Source organism: Coregonus clupeaformis, unplaced genomic scaffold (assembly GCF_020615455.1).
Source record: "Coregonus clupeaformis isolate EN_2021a unplaced genomic scaffold, ASM2061545v1 scaf3312, whole genome shotgun sequence".
NCBI lineage: Eukaryota > Metazoa > Chordata > Actinopteri > Salmoniformes > Salmonidae > Coregonus > Coregonus clupeaformis.
In genome coordinates this window covers 1-4839 of record NW_025536766.1, presented here as the reverse complement: position 1 = coordinate 4839, position 4839 = coordinate 1, and the positions used below count along the sequence as shown (strand labels likewise).

Genomic DNA, 4839 nt, shown 5'->3' with positions numbered 1-4839 from the left:
TTTATTGACCTTTGACTAAACTGACCCGCTCTGTGACTGTGGGTCCAGGGCGATTTCCTGTGTTTGCAACCCCCTCGGTGGTGGGCCGAGACTTGTCGCTCACCCCCCCAGTGGAGAAACAGAAAGCTGTGGATGGGCAGATCAGCCTCTCTGTCCATGCATTCGAGCGGTGAGCAGGGACAAAGACAAAACATGAGCATTGCTAAGTGTGTCATAAAATCACCGGGAGGTCTGCAGTAGTCTCGTTTTTTTTAAATATATTCTTTACTGTTTTTTTTGCTTGCTTTTATCTTGTTTTTTGTCTAAGACTGTGTCCTTTAAATGCAAATAAAGGAGATCATCTTGGTTGTGCTTACATCCAGCGCCCGCCTGCTTTCTTCTATACCTCAATGCTGTTTCCGGAAAGCCTGGTCCATGTCCGAGCTGCCGAATGTGCACAGAGAGGGGGTTCATTAACTACCGGTATTAGCATTCTTCTGGAAGGAATGTCTTGCCATCTCTGAATTGGATTTGACCTGGGCAGTGGCACTTTTAGGAGGCTGAAGTGAAGAGCACTACAAGAGCAGTAAGTCATTGGTTCCTTTTCTACACTCACTGCCTTTGTTTAAAACTAGGCTTTGTCCACATTCAGAGATGGGTAATCTTGATCAGAGGATGCAATAGAATTTAAATGCCAAGGGGTGAGACACCTTAAACTGGGTTCACGTCAAACATGAACATGACACACACGATGCCATCTCTCACCTGTCTCAATGGCTTGGGCTTCGCTTGATTTCCACTGCTCTGCAAACATCGTTTGCAAGTGGGTCATCAGGGTTAGGAGCGCTTAATAATGCTTGGATTGATAGCAGCACTGTGCGGATCTGGCAAGGCTGGGGACCACTTATCTGTGAGAGAAAAGGAAAATGGTGGAGGAAGGAGTCATACTTTGAGTCAGGACATGACTGTGACAGTGATGATAATTGTGAAATCTGGATAACTCACCTTTCAAGATGTCTAGGCATATCCTACCCAGCTTGTCCACATTGGGATGGTAGATTTTTGGTCATGAATCGCACTTTGGGAGCTGCCATGGGATATTCTTCTGGCAGAAAGAGTCAAGCTTGAAAGCAGTGCCTCCTTCAAAAGGGGAGTCCTGGCGTCCTGAAATCACCACATGGAAGTAGCGTGCACTCGCCCCATCAGGCTCTGGGCCTTTATTCCAGGAACGGGTTCGGCCAGGCAAACGCTGAGTCTCCTGAACAACGGACAGAGACACAGATAGAGACATGCAGGTAGATAGACAGACAAACACATGCAAACAGAAACGGGAAGACAAGCAGAATGTGACACACATGCAAGCGAGACAGGTAAGCACAAACAACCAGATGTCAGGTCATTTACATTTTAGTCATTTAGCAGACGCTTTATCCAGAGCGACTACAGTTGAAGCGAGTGCATACATTTTATTTTATTTTTCATACTGGCCCCCCGTGGGAATCGAAACCAACAACCCTGGCGCCTCGGTAAGCGCCATGCTCTACCAACTGAGCTACAGACTGGTCAGGGCTCGATAGTAACCAAGGTTTTGGACAACTATGTTTTGATGCAAGGACAGCCATCCACACATTCGGGCTCAGGTTTGAAGCATTTTTGTTTCAGAACTTTTAGGGCCAATGTACAATCACTCTGTCTTTTCTTTCAAGAGCAGCAAGTAATGGTGACTCACCCAGTGTTTTAGATCCTCAGCTAAGAGCCCATATGATACATGCCTGGAGGTGAACTAGGCTGCAAAGTCTGTTTTTTTGTGAAATATGTCTGAGTGCCTAAAGCCCACAACGTCCGGTGAGAACCAACATGTAACATCTTCATGGTATGATGGTCACCTTGATGGAAATAAATATATTATCAATAACTATCTAATAGAACTTACTGATAGGCCTATGTCCACTATAACACCCACTGAAACTGTTTGTCTTGTCAAAGTAAGTTAGGCTAGTTGAGTAGGTTGATAACTGAATGTTTCTGCTAAACATATTTTTTTGCAGCCACCTAGTAATGTGTATGACAAAACTATTGCCCCATGTCGCCTCATTCATTTGTGACACAGAACTCCTGCAGAAGACCAAATCAAGATCTCGCTCATTGGGCCTGGACACAGTTTGAGAGAAATACTGCACTACCACCGGCTTCTCTACTATTGCCGAGTTAGCTTTGCTACCCAAAGCACTTTTCAAACACAGTAAAACCAAGCAAGTAAATGTGAGAGCTTATAATACATAATCTGGAGTCCAGCGGTAAGTTCCATCAATATCTAACTAGCTAAATTAGGCTAGCTGTATGTATGTGGCTAACGTTATCTAGCTAGCAGTGCCAGCCGAGTGTCACTGTGTTCAGATCGCAACTTGAGAGACCATAGCAAGGTTATTTCAATACATGTACACACGAAAATTATTAATTTCAACACAAATAGGCAATTAAGCCAGAATCGGGCCATATTTAGCGGGAAGAGTAATACATTTGACCCAAAGTTCCACTGATTTGGGGGCTGAGCCACGAGACATACAGCCCCAGCTAACGGAAGTAGTTAGCTAGCAACCACAGGCAATCCACGTGCCGAGTCCTAGTTTTTCTTCTGAACTCAAAGGGGGACCGAACTAGCGCTTGTGAGCTATTTATCGCATGGGGTTTTTTTGAAACTACCCTTATAATCCCAGCAAGGGTAGTCCTGCCATTTTGTTTTACTGTATACAGTATTTATGTATGTTCACTCCTTCAAGCCGTCGACGCACACGCTTCCTGTGAATGGTGTTGGCCTCTAACGGGATTGTGAATGCTGGGAAATGTATTTTTGTCAACGACTAAGCAGTTAACATATTTCAATTTAACGAACTACAATGTCCCAAGAGTGGGTGCTTTCTAAATCTGAGAGAAAAGACTAGAAATATGAACGTACTTTTTGTCATTTATTTGAATCCCATACATTTGAAAGACGGACTGAATTGAAATGATCGTAAAAATTAGACAGTTATCATTATCAAAATCAATATAAAATTGTTCTGCACTGTATGAGCCGCAAAGTTCGAGTCCCAGTTGCAGCTTTTCTTCCTCCCGCTACACTGGTGGCAGCTGTGGGATCACTTCTGTGGTCTGGTGGCATTGGGGGAACTGTGCTCTGTACACGTTTCAAATCAAATCAAAATCAAATTTTATTGGTCACATGCGCCGAATACAACAGGTGCAGATATTACAGTGAAATGCTTACCTACAGCCCTTAACCAACAGTGCATTTATTTTAAACAAAAAAGTAAGAATAAAACAACAAAAAAGTGTTGAGAAAAAAGAGCAGAAGTAAAATAAAGTGACAGTAGGGGAGGCTATATATACAGTAAAGTAAAGTGACAGTAGGGAGGCTATATATACAGGGGGGTAAAGTGTGCATTGTCAATGTAGCGGGGCACGGCTCTCACCCTAGGAGCCACGGATGAGTCCCATTGCAGCGCTCTCCTTCTTCCTCCACAATAACATGCAGATATCCTAACCATGTCCCAGAATTTCATGAAATAAAAGGTATTCAGCAAATAGGGAAAATATATGTTTCAATTTACAGCTTTGGTAATCTGCTTCAAAACATATAAGTGCTAACTTCAGATTTGTTAATTTTTATTTTACAGCAAAACAATTGCACAAAAATATAGTTTGGGATTTGGGGGGTGAGCCAAGCCAAGAATTCTGTAAGGTATCACTGATTTTGAAAGGAAGACACTCCTTAACAACTATCGGTCTTTTTGGGGGATCTCTTCTGCGTCAAGCTATGGTACCTAAGAAAAAATTGAACAAAAGTTACCATCATTTTCTAATATATAAAAAAAGACTGAGTGAGTGATTGTACCCAACTTTATGCAAGTTTCTCACTCAAACATTAGCATTACATAAAATTACAAATGAGCAATATAAGGTGTAAGCATTTGGATACTTAAAAGCAATACAGAGATACCATAAAAAACTTAATGCGCACCCATAGAAAGACGCTAAATGCTATTAAAACGTTATCTCAATATCAAATCATTTCTGGGTAACAATTAAGCACCTTACCGGGATTCTTTTTTCAATCAAAATGGTTTTAGCAAGAGCAATTTCTAAGCAAGAATTTCCATAGGGACTGCCGGAGTGGGGAGGGGAAAACAGAAGCCTAGCTGTTACTGGCAGAGCCGTTTGGAACTCTTTTCATTTGGTCTATTAATCTGATTCCACTGCCTGGTGATGTCACCAAGCAGGCCAAAACTCCACACCACCAAAACAGGCTGAACTTTCAGACAACCTTTTCAAACAGCTCTTACACTTAAAAGGGCATTATCATTTTTACAGACATTCTTCCAACCTCAGCATGGAAATATATATATTCTCTCCAAAACTCTTGAGCATGCCGTCCTAGCCAACTCTCCTGCTATCTCTCTCAGAATGACCTTCTTGATCCAAACCAGTCAGGGTTTCAAGACTGGTCATTCAACTGAGACTGTTTTTCTCTGTGTCATGGAGGCTCTCCGGCACAGCTAAAGCTAAATCTGCTGCCTTTTGATACTGTGAACCATCAGATGCTCCTCTCCACCCTCTCCGAGCTGGGCATCTCCGGCACTGCTCACTCTTGAATTGCATCCTACCTGACAGGTCGCCTCCTACCAGGTGGCGTGGCGAAAATCTGTCTCCGCACTCACGTGCTCTCACCACTGGTGTCCCCAGGGCCCTGGGGTTCCCAGGCCCTCTCCTATTCTCTCTATACCAAGTCACTTGCTCTGTCATATCCTCACATGGTCTCTCCTATCATTGGTACGCAGATGACACACAATTAATTTTCCTTTC

The 4839-nt window shown here is 43.1% G+C and overlaps 1 pseudogene; it reads right to left on the bottom strand.

Annotated features, from left to right (window-relative positions):
• Positions 1 to 379: 379 nt before the first annotated feature.
• LOC123489797 lies at positions 380 to 1270 on the bottom strand (annotated as a pseudogene).
• Positions 1271 to 4839: the final 3569 nt, after the last annotated feature.